An 11,830-nucleotide genomic window follows, 5' to 3' on the forward strand; every position below is an offset into this window, starting at 1 on the left:
GTGATGCTAAGGACTCGGGGATGCTGTATGACCTGACCTCCAGTACCAGCCAAAGACACGCTAATGAGGTTCTGGGAGAAACACTACCTGGGTGGCCAACTCCCGAGGGTTCTAATTGTGTCTCACGGACTCCGCCCCCGTTCTGGCACAGACGAGTGTTTCAGACAGGTCAGCCTAGGGTGACGGAGGGATCAAGCAACGAGGGCAAGGGTGGGAGGTGACAGAAAGGGCTGCTGATAGGGACGGGCTTCCCTGGACTTGAAATAAACCCAGTCCTAGGCATCTTCGGATGCTCCCAGCGCCTTTAAAGGAGAAGCCGTGCCACGCTAGGCTGTACTGAAGGCTGATGGTGGAAAGGAAAGATCCACGAGCCCTGCCAGGAATATCCCAAGGTGGATCCCAGGTCAGAGGCCCCGGCCTGACAACTTCTCCACGCCTCAAAGAAAAAGTACCGCAAATTCCGTTCCTCACGCTCCCCAAGGGGTGAAGGTGGACCGGCCCAGGCCGGATCTGCGCCCCCGGGCTCCACCGTGTTGGAAGCCGCCCACGTGGGAAGGCCCAGCTGCATTTCCGCCCTGCACTGCGCTCGCACCTCCCAACCCCTGCCCGCGCTACTGCCCCACAGCCACGAGGTGGCGTCTGTGCTCTAGTGGGCGCCTGTCTGGAGCCGGCGAGGGAGACAGATGGAATCGGAGTCGTAGGGTTCCGGGGACTGGAGGACAGCGCCGGCAGCCAAGGTAGGATTCCTCGGGCGTGTCCCTAGAATGTCTGAGGCTGGGGTGGGCTGGCGGCCGCAGAGCTCCGTTTGCGGTCTGCATTGATGACCAGCGAGGACAGAGCGGCCACATGTGCTGTTGCCTCAAGAGGACCTGGAGCCCCGCAGTCCCAGAGCTGGGCCTAAACTGAACAGAGCCCCAGGTCTCTGGCTTGCACCCAGACATCCTCCACGAGCCTGGGCCTCGGAAGGCATGCCCAGCCTCCGCACAGTAAGTCCCCAATAGGGAAAGGAGGTACTGCTGTCCCGAGGTGCCTCCTGACGGAGCTGAGGGGTGAGCAGAGTACCCGGCACTTCTCAAACTTGGGCATGCATTTGGCTGTTGGTAAGACATGCTGCTGTCTGGGTTCCATACCCCACCCCTACCCCGAAACCCAGACGTAATTGCTTTGACTTGGATGTGGGGATCTGAATATTAAGAACTTCCCCGGGGATCCCAGCTTGCAGCCAGATTTGTAGGCCCTTTGACCGAGAGAGTTCGAGAAGAACCGAGGGTGTCTATTACAAGCCCGGAAGGCTTCTCCTCTTCCCTCTCCTCCCTCTTTGCCTTTTCAGCCAGCAATTACCTCTGCCTTTGGGCTGTCAAACTCCGTGTGACAAGCCAACACCCCACCCCAAAGGGTGGAACTCACAAGTGCCAGAGAAAAGAAAGCCAATCGTGTACCGTGTGAAAGGGCTCCCCACGTTGGGAGGAGAGAGGGGGTCTCCCCCACCCTAGTCCTAGATAAGTGCAGGAGCTGAACCAGACTGCCCTCATTATTCTGAGAAATGGAGCCAAGTCAGCCCGGAAGAATCTTTCCTTCTAGTAAAAATGGCCTCGTGTAGCTTATGTAACAGCCAAGTGTTACCAAGCAAGAGTCTGGACTCTCCAGATCCATCCCTCCCTTATTTATGACCTTAGCTAACTCACAGAGCCACCCTCAGTTTACCCATCTATAAAATGGGTACAGCAGCACACCACTCTTATGGTTGCTGTGGGAACCATTAAGACTGAAAGCCCGTGTTTACTGAGGATTCCATGCCAGGCGCTGAACTTCCTCTGCACTGTCATCCTGAACCCTCACGGTAACCCACAGGGTAGCAGGTACCATACCCCATCTGATAGTTGAAGTACTACCACAGACACCCCACTTTGTTGTCTAAAAAGCTGGTACTCAAAAAGACCAAAGGACTTGCTGAAGGCTGTGACGTGATCAGAAGCAGATTCTGAGGGCTAGGAATGTAGTGTCGCTTCTGGAGGGCTTGCCAAGCATACATGAGGCACACACACACACACACACACACACACGAAGCAGATCCCATATTTGTGCCCTGGGCAGCCTGACTCTAGCCCATGTATAAAAGGAAATCAGATAATGAGGAACGTGGGGACAAACACCTAGACCAGGGTGGACCATGCTGTGTCTCCCTATCCCTTATTCATTCCCATGGACACAGGTAAAGCTCTTCCGTGGGAGTTCCTCAATCCCCCAGCAGAAGCATAAACATTATCCAGTACTTACTGCGTGCCAGGCAGGTTTCCTGGCACTAGCAGTAAAATGTGGCTAAGAGGGGGTAAGCCAGCCCTCGGTGAACTCACACCCAACAACGAGAAAAGCTAGAGAAGCACAGAGCATCAGAAATGTTGTCACCCAACACTCCTGCCCCGAGCTGAGGTCTAGCAAGGTCTGTCATCTCCTTTCAGCTCTCGATCTGCCAACAGTCGCTGGCTTATGATGGCTCAAGTTCCGGTTTTCTGGCTTTACTATGGATATACGAGAGCCGCGTGCGCTTTGTGCAATGTGAACTTTACTTCAGTTTCGGTCTTCATCTTTCCCTGGACCAGCAGTTCGCAGAAGGTTCATTTCTTGTTAGTTGGGGCAGCCGCAAGGAGCCGCATCTCTCAGGCAGCCATGTGATCAGAAGGGGAAACCCCTACAGGCTCCAGAGGGCCCTGTTGCTGAGCTAGCGTGTTCAACAGGTCTGTGCATGCAACGCACCTCGGACCTGCAATGTTTTCGGCTTCTGGTCGGTTTGTGGATACTGAGGTCCATCGCCAGTAGAGGTTATTTCTGTAAACTAGTATGTGTTCTCTGGTCTGTTGGGTACCACAATTTCTTGTGTACGTTTGTACTTTTTCTTGGTGACGTGTGGCTGATTACAGTGGTCCCGGATCCTAGTGCCAGAGTGCGGCTGACTGATGTCCCAAAGCACAAGAAGTCAGTTATGTGTTTCGTGAGAGAACTTATGTTGGGAAATCTTCCTTCAGACAAGGGTTGCAGGCGGGGCTGTTGGCAGAGGGCAGTGCTAAGGAAATAGCATATGTTAAGTATGATCTCTTCAGAGTGGGGGGGAAGCAAGCTAGCATGTCCAAGGCCCTGGGTTCCATCTGCAGCACCACACATATGCGGATCTTCAAACATTAGCATAAAGCCAGGTTGTGTGTTGAGCTCAGGTGGGAACAGGGTGAGAGATGAGGTGCCCTAGATAGGACGCACAAACGTGTGACGGTCTGCCGGTGACCAAGATGGGGGTAAGGTTAGAGACTTCTGCTGACCCAGGGGGCAGGGAGTGTGGCTGTCAGAGAGGCAGAGCTGCACCGAGACAGAAGTGTGCTGAAGGGAGTCCGGGCCAGGTGGCGTCGTGCTTGGTGGCCAGATCTTATTTCATCCGATTAGTTCAATAATCCTGGAAGCCTGGGCGGCACCGTTTCCACCTTTGACGGATGACAGAATCAATGCCCTGTGCCGTTAAGAGAATTACTCACGGAGTGTGATGGCGCACGCCTTTAATCCCGGCACCCAGGAAGCAGAAGCAGGTGCATCTCTCTGAGTTTGAGACCAGCCTGGTCTCTGTTCTGCCTGTATCATGTCCGAGTTCATATGCAAAAACAAGGAGGCTTTATGGCAAACTGAAGCTTGGGCTCTCGTTCTGATGTGACGATCAATTGGATCAGGGAGAGCCTGGAGCTCAGCTATGGCAGGGTTTTTAAGTAGTAAAGGATGGGTGGGGGGGGGGGAGGTGGATTCCAGATTCAGATGGGGGTTGAACTCCTGATTGTCCAGGAATGAGGTAACAGAAGTCTTGTCAAACGGGGATTGGTACTAACGTTGCTGTAAGGAAATTGGCAACCTATATACAAGTCAGATAAGCTTATCTTAATGTTCTAGAGCATCTGAATTCTGATTGGTCCCCCGCAGGGTACAGTCTGTGGCTTTTCCTGGTTATTGTAATGAAGGGGCCTAGTCCCAGTATTTGTTAGTCTGCAGCCTGTCGTGGCTACACTGATGTTCAGTCTATGTACTGAATTCCAGGACAGCCAGAACTACATAAAAAGACTCTACAGAGCTAGTTCCAGGACAGGTTCCAAAGCCACAGAGAAACCCTGTCTCGAAAAACCAAAACAAACAAAAAAAAAAAAAAAAAAAAAAAAATAAATANCTACAAAAAAAAAAAAAAAAAAAAAAAAAAAAAAAAAAAAAAAGAGACTAATTTAAAAGTAGATGATAGATAGATAGATAGATAGATAGATAGATAGATAGATAGATAGATAGATTAAACAGACAGACAGACAATAGAAGTACTCAAAAATCATATGGTTAGGATGTCTGGAGTTGGGATTTAGGACTGTAATCCTAGTCTTGGGAGGCAAAGGCAGGAAGATGGCAAAGGGTAGTCTAAACTACTTAGGGAGTTCCAGGCAAGCCTGGACTATAGAGTGAGACGATGTCAATTTTTTAATATTTTTTGATTTATTTAACTTTATTTTATGTGCGTTGGTGTGAGGTTGTCAGATCACCTGGAACAGGAGTTACAGACAGTTGTGAGCTGCCATGTGGGTGCTGGGAATTGAACCTGGGTCCTCTGGAAGAGCAGTCAGTGCTCTTAACCGCTGAGCCATCTCTCCAGCCCGACGATGTCATTTCTTTTAAATGTTAATCTGCAGGTGAATAACAACACAGCCCCGCCCCCTCACACAAGTGTCTCCCCCAGCCACACACCAGCACCTCACCCCCATCCTACAGCCTCCCTTCTACAGTGTTCAGCAGACCGCGGGTCAGACCTCAGACCTACCTACCGCTGCAGATTTGGTTTGATTAGGGGAGGCACTGATGACTGAGCGGCGGCCGAGCTGCCAAGCATGAATGAGACCAGCTAGACAACAGCAGGAAACTCATGCACTTTTCTAAATAAAAGTATTCCTGGTATAAAGACATCAATGCCTCCTTGCAAGGCTCTGGGGTGAGTGCCTTGGGCACGGAGTGCCTCGGATATGGGCTCACAGATGTACTGGCAGGGATGGAGAAGCTCTGATTCAAGTGTCCCTGAATTGTATGGGCTTGGCGTTCAGAACCCGATCCGATCCGTGAATAGCCAGGCCTGCCTCGTGTCCCTGCCTATGAACCAGGGCTCTAGTCACCTTTTCTGTGAAATTCTTGATCTTGGCTAACCATGTGACTATAGTTGTAGTTATCCAAGTCCGCCCCTGTAGAGTGAACACAGCCTCAGAGGAGGGTTGAAGAAATAAATCTAGCTTTTCGGGCACTGAACTTGGGGGGTGGGGGGAGGGTTGTATAATTGAAAAGAAGCCTTTAAAATATTAAGAGTCTGGGTATGGTGGCTCATACCAGCAATCTTTGTATCCAGGAGGCCAGAGCTAGAGGATCCTACAAGTCCAAGGCCAGCCTAGGCTTGAACTCAAAACCAAACAATTTTTAAAAAAAAAAAAAATTTTTTTTTTTGTAGTGTTAAGAACAAATTCAGGCCAGGTGGTGGTGGTGCACACCTTTAATCCCAGCACTCAGGAGGCAGAGGCAGGTGGATCTCTGTGAGTCTGAGGGTCCTGGTCTACAGAGTTCTAAGACAGCCAAGGCTGTTGTACAGAGAAAGGTTTTCTCAAACAAACAAACAAAACAAAACAAAACAAAACAAAGCAAAAAAAAAAAACCCAAAAAACAAACCAAGAGCAAATTCAGGGCCTTTCCTGTGCTAAATGAGCCCTCTACCACTGAGCTACTAATGTCACCAAATTTAGCTCCCCAAGCACCCCCCCACCTCCACCCCACCATCCCTAGAGTATCCCTGTGTTATGCAAGCTGACCCAAATTCCTGGGGTCAGGTGATCTTCCTGTCTTTGCTTCCTAAGTAGTAAGAACCCTAATTATGTGCTTCCCACCTGGTTGGCTTCGTGGAGTTTTTTTTTTTTTTTTTTGGTTTTTCGAGACTGGGTCTCTCTGTATCTTTGGAGCCTATCCTGCAAACCAGGCTGGCCTGAACTCACAGAGATCTGCCTGCTTCTGTCTCCTGAGTGCTAGGATTAAAGGCATGCGCCACCACCACATGGCCTTTTTGTGTGTGTGTGTGTGCGGGGGAGTTTTTAAATGTATCTTAAAGTTTTACCTTTTTAATTTTTTAACTTTAAGGTAGAAATCCTTAGCTCACAAGCTACATAAGGATGGGCCATGTCCAGATATGAGCTAGGGTTGTTTTGTAGGCTCTGGATCCAGAATTTTAGGGCCTCAATTTCAGAGGGAAGTGTCAGAGGGAAGGTCAGAGGGAAGAGGCCAGGTAGCCTAGGGTGTTTCCCCTGGAGTCTGCCGTTGACCCTGGGTTGCTGAGAATTCCTCGTCTCAGACACATCTGGCTGAGCAGCTGTTAGGCATACTCTGTGGCCTGAAAATGACCTACGGCAGAAGGAAGTGGGAGGCACCAGAGCCTCTGGGTGCTCTGGGGAGAAGGGACAAGGCAGTCACAGCATCTGCTTACACGGGGTGTCTGACCTTGCCCTCTGGGGGTGCCTCTCATTGGCTGGTTTCTTGTAAGATGATTTGGGTGGCACCAGAGAAGGTGATTGGGATAGGCAGGGCTTTTCCAGTCTGTGGTCTCCCTCCTGCGCTGCCTAACTTGCAACCCTCAGGCCTCATCTCTTTGAGGAACAGGTGCTCCACCACACAGGCGTTTCACTTCCTTGACTCGCCAGATTTTTCTTTCTGACTGTAGCCAATTAGTAGAAGGCTCCGGGAAGTGCTAAAATGTTCCGGGGCCTCAAGCGTGTGAACCAAGAGCTTGCGCTCCCAGCCCTCTGTGACACTTGGCTTCTCCCCGTTTTAATTGGACAATATTCTTCCAGGGGAGTGTTTAACAGGCCGGAATAAATGTGATTATTTAATAACATTGCTAAAGTCATTACAATTTATGCATGATCCCCATCACCTAAGAGAACAAACCAAAAGTAACCAGGATGGTATCCTCCTCTTCCAAGCCAATGCAGGGACTCAGACAAGAGGATCCCATGTGTAGGCAGCCAGGACAGTAACAACTGAACCCTTGGGGGAGGAACAATTTAGAAACATTGTATAATGTTTATCTTTATACTTGCTATCCACACAGGCCAAGCCTTACTTGGGTTTTGTAAGTGTAGAAATAATACAAAGTTGCTTTTGAAATAAATTACTCTGGGTGAACTCTGGCAAGAAGACTGGAATGAGATGCTCTGAAGAGCATAAGAGTCCGGCAGTGGCAAAGGTACCAGCAGTAGCACACACCTTTAGTTCTGGCGCGCAGGAGGCAAAGGCAGGGATTGAGGCCAGCCTAGTTTGCATAGCCAGTTTCTGACCAGTTTCTGGCCAGGCGTGGCTACTTAGGGAGACCCAGTCTCAAAACAAAACAAAAAAGCAGGGCAGGCCTAGTGGTCTTGCATAATCCCCAGTATTCTGGAGACAAAGACCTTGTGACCAGGACAAGCTGCTAGCTGGAATCAGCCGACTCCTGTTTCAGCAAGAGATTTCACCTCAATAAATTTAGCTGGGAGTGAGCCAGAAAGACACTTGGGGTCAGCTGGGGCAGCGCATGAAGGGGCTCCTGTGCACAGGTGTGCATCCGAATGTGAGCCTACATAATACAGGTACACATGAAAATCCAGTTAATGTGGGGTGGGGTGTGCACACCTTTAATCCCAGCACTCGGGAGGCAGAGGCAGGCAGATATCCATCTCTGAGTTTGGGGCCAGCCTGGTCTACAGAGTGAGTTCAAGACTATCAGAGAAACCAGAGAGAGAGAGAGAGAGAGAGAGAGAGAGAGAGAGAGAGAGAGAGAGAGAGAGAGAGCCAATTAATGAATTAATTAACCGGACTAGGGTAATGGTAGCTATGCCTGTAATCCCCATTCTAGGGAGGCAGGAACAGAAGGGATGGAGAGATGGCTCAGCAATTTAGAACACTGCCTGCTCTTCCAGAGAACTCAGGGTCGATTCCCAGCACCCACAGGCAGCTCATGACCATCTGTAACTCCAGTCCCAGAGGACCCAAAGGCACCAGACCTACACAGGGTAGGTAGACACACATGTAGACAAAATACCAAAACATATAAAATAAATAAACTTTTAAATTAGCAACAGAGTGGTGGTGGAGCATGCTTTTAATCCCCGCACTCTAGAGTCAGAAGCATGCAGATCTCTGAGTTTGAGGCCAGCCTGGTCTAAGAGCGAGTTGCTAGACAGCCAGGGCTACACAGTGAAATCCTGTCTCAACCCCCACCCCCAAAACTTAGAATGTGCAACAAGAACATAAACTAAATTAACTGATAGAAATCATATGTCACTTAAGACTTAACCAGTCTAGAGCAATGGTTCAGCAGTTGAAGAGCACTGACTGCCCTTCCTGAGGACTCAGGTTTAGTTCCCAGCACCCACATAGCAGACATAACTCCCTGTAACTCTGGTTCCAGGGGATCTGATGCCCTCTTCTAACATCTTTAAGCACCAGGCAAGCACACGGTGCATGTACATACATGCAAGCAAAAATGTTCATATATATATAATAAATAATTTTTTTTTAAAAGATGAGTGGTATAAGAATTTGCCAGATGCTGGCAGTGGCGGTGCGTGCCTTTTGTGCTCCGGAGGCAGAAGCAGACAGATGTCTGTGTGTTTGAGGCTAGCCTGGTCTACAAGATGCGTTCCAAGACAGCTGGGGTTATTATACAGAAAAACTTGAAAATCCAAATAATAGTATAATAATAATAATAATAATAATAATAATAAGCTAATAAGGCTGCTGTCTATGGAGTACTTGCCCTGTGTTCAGTGCTCTTTAAAAATATGAAACAGTTCATTTTATTTATTTGTGTAAGGTGCTGGGGATGGAACCCTGGGCCTTATGCAGCATGCTAAGCAAGCAGGTACTTGCCCATAAGCCATGTTCCATCCCCAGACCTTGTCAGTGTTCCTTCTCCTCCTCTTCTTCATCGTCATCATCATTTTTCTGTTTTGAGGCAAAGTTTCACTCAAAGGCACAGATCTCTCCCTGCCTCTGCCTCCTGAAGACTGGGATTAAAGATGTGTACCACCGCACCAAACCAGTCCTGCTGGTTTTGTGTTTGTTTGTTTGTTTGAGACAAGGTCCCACTGTGTAAACCCCGACTGGCCTCAGACTTCATTCTTCCAAGTGCTGGGGTTACAGACCTGTGTCATCTCACCTGGCTATTTAAATTGTTACATAGTAATTGAGTGTGTTTGTGGGGGTGTGGTATACTACTTCAATATTATTTTATAGTATATGATGTTTAAATTAGATTTTCCTTTAAGTACTTACCATTTCTTTGTGATTGTCATGGTAAGTTCGAGGTCAGTCTGGGTTAGACCATGAGACTCTGAAAAATAGCTTGAGAAATGATCCGGTGATTAAGCACACTTGCCATCCTTCCAGATCACCAGGGCTGTATCCCCAGCACCCAAGCCATAGGGCTTCTCACAACTGCCTCTAATTCTACCTCCAAGGGGATCGGATGCTTCCTGCCCTCAACGGGCCCTTGAACTCACATGCACATACCAGTAATTAAACACTAATAAAAATAAATTTGAAATAAACAAGCACACATAAAGTGTGTCTCCTGTGCAGCCCTGTTCCTGTACCCACCCAGCCTTCTCTCTGCCTTTGTCTACCTGCCACCAGTCTCTGGCGACTGCTGTTTTCTCCCTACTTCTGTTAAGACTAACATTTTAGGGGCTTTCTTTCTTTTCTTTTTTTAGCTTCCGTATACGAGTGGGAACATGTAATATTTGTCTCTCAGTTTCTGACTCATTTCACTTAACATAATATCCTCCAGGCTCATCCACATGGCCATAAATAGTAAATTAATTAATTCAACAGTGTCTCCTGTAGCCCAGACAGGCCTTGACTTTAGTTTAGCCCAGGTTCTCTCAAGAACAGGATTAGAGATGTAACCAACCACACCCAGCAAGTAGCAAGATTTTGTTCTTTTTTTTTTTTTTTGTGGATGAATAATATTCTGTTGAGTATACATACCACATTTTCTTTTTTTTTATTTGTGTGTGTGTGCGCGCGCCCAGCACGTATTATTTATGTGCTTTTTCACTGGTGGAAACCTGGCCGATTCCTTCTTGTGGCTGTCATGACTAATGCTGTGATAAACATGGGAGCGGAGATGTCTCTTTGACACCCGCTTTCCACTTGGTTGGAATCGCCCGACCATTTGGTGAGTCGATGCCTAGCCTCCATACGGTTTTCCATAGTGAATGTGCTAATTTACATCCCCGCCAGCAGCAGAAGAGGTCCCCTTTCGCTGTGCTCCTGCTGGCGACTCTTCTAAACACTTTGTGTGTATACTTCATCCTTACTTCAGCCATCTAGATTAAAGACTATTCAAATTAGATACTGTCGTTAGCTCCATGCCATTCCCTAGAAAACCAGTTGAAGGAGTTAAAGAAATCCACTTGGAGCATGTCTTTAATCTCAGCACTTGGGAGGCAGAGACTGGCAGATCTCTGTGAGTTCAGGGCCAGCCTGCTCTACAAAGTGAGTTCTGGGACAGCTAAGGTTATTGCACAGAGAAACTGGAAAAAAAAAAAAAAAAAAAAAAAAAAAAAAAAAAAAAAAAAAAAAANNNAAAAAAAAAAAAAAAAAAAAAAAAAAAAAAAAAAAAAAAAAGAAACCAAAAGTTTGCTTGGAGTTAGAGCCGGTGAGGGACAGCCTGGGGGTGAGCTCAGGTGGTCTAACTTTAGAAGCGAAGGTTAACGCCATCATAGCCACGCCCCCCTCCCCTGCCACCACCGCCCGAAGGGCCTCGCGCTTGGTGGGCCACTGGATTCTTATTAATCTACGCCAGCTGGGGCTTTAAACATTTTCCGAGATAGGGTCTTCAAGGCAGGCCTGGAACTTGGAATCCTCCCGACTCAGCTGCTGGAGCAGCTGCGATTCCAGGGCCATCAGGCCTACTTTCAAACCTAGGGCCTCTGAAACGCTCGCTAGTGTTCCGCTCCCGAGCCTGTCACCAGCCTTAATCCCCAGCGCTGCACCGCTCTTCCCGGGAATTGACAAAACAAAAGTACGGGGAAAATGAGAGTTGAATAACCGAAGTAAAATGTGATTTTAAAAAAGGTTCTTTGGCTGGGTGGTGGTGGCTCACGCCTTTAATCCCAGCACTTGGCGGCAAAGGCAGATGGAAGGTGGAGCGCTGTGAATTTGAGGCCAGCCTGGTCTACAAAGTGAGTTCCAGGACAGCTAGGGCTGTTATATAGAGAAACCCTGTCACAAGAAAAAAAAAGAAAGAAAGAGAGAGAGAGAGAGAGAGAGAGAGAGAGAGAGAGAGAGAGAAAGGGAAGGGAGGGAGGGAGGGAGAGAGGGAAGGAAGGAAGGAAGGAAGGAAGGAAGGAAGGAAGGAAGGAAGGAAGGAAGGAAGGAAGGAAGGTAGGTAGGTTAGGTTCTTCCTTTCACTCCCTTCTTGCCCTCTGGGAGCCTGGCCACAGGGGAGGCCTTCTCACCTCTACCTTCCCCTTCATCTCCTTTCCTCTCTTACAACTGAAGAAGAAAAAGGTACTCCTTTAAAAAAAATTGTTAAATTACATTTTGGTTTTGAAACAGTTTATCACTATGTAACCCTTGCTGGCCTGGAACTCAACTATGTAGACAAGGGTGGCCCGAAACTGGCTGTGTAGACAAAGCTGGCCTCAAACTCACGGAGATCTGTTTATCTCTGACTCCCAACTGCAGGGATTAAAAGATTGCACCACCATACCTGACTATAAATTCTCCCTCCCTCCCTCCCTCCCTCCCTCCC

At 48.3% G+C, this 11,830-nt stretch overlaps 1 protein-coding gene across 5 annotated transcripts in view; it reads left to right on the forward strand.

Moving 5' to 3' along the window:
• The first annotated feature begins 273 nt into the window (after window positions 1–273).
• Window positions 274–11,830, forward strand: part of Chd9 (chromodomain helicase DNA binding protein 9) — a 219,135-nt gene continuing 207,578 nt past the window's right edge. For 2 of the 5 annotated variants that reach the window (XM_050143923.1, XM_050143925.1), the window contains exon 1: window positions 285–737. The gene's annotated coding sequence lies outside the window, so the exon portion shown is untranslated. Of the gene's footprint in view, window positions 738–11,830 lie in introns of all 5 variants that reach the window. The other 3 variants (XM_050143929.1, XM_050143928.1, XM_050143927.1) reach the window with 3 other exon arrangements.

The sequence above is a fragment of the Alexandromys fortis genome, unplaced genomic scaffold (assembly GCF_014885135.2).
Source record: "Alexandromys fortis isolate MF-2015 unplaced genomic scaffold, M_Fortis_MF-2015_v1.1 scaffold_1, whole genome shotgun sequence".
NCBI classification, from domain to species: domain Eukaryota; kingdom Metazoa; phylum Chordata; class Mammalia; order Rodentia; family Cricetidae; genus Alexandromys; species Alexandromys fortis.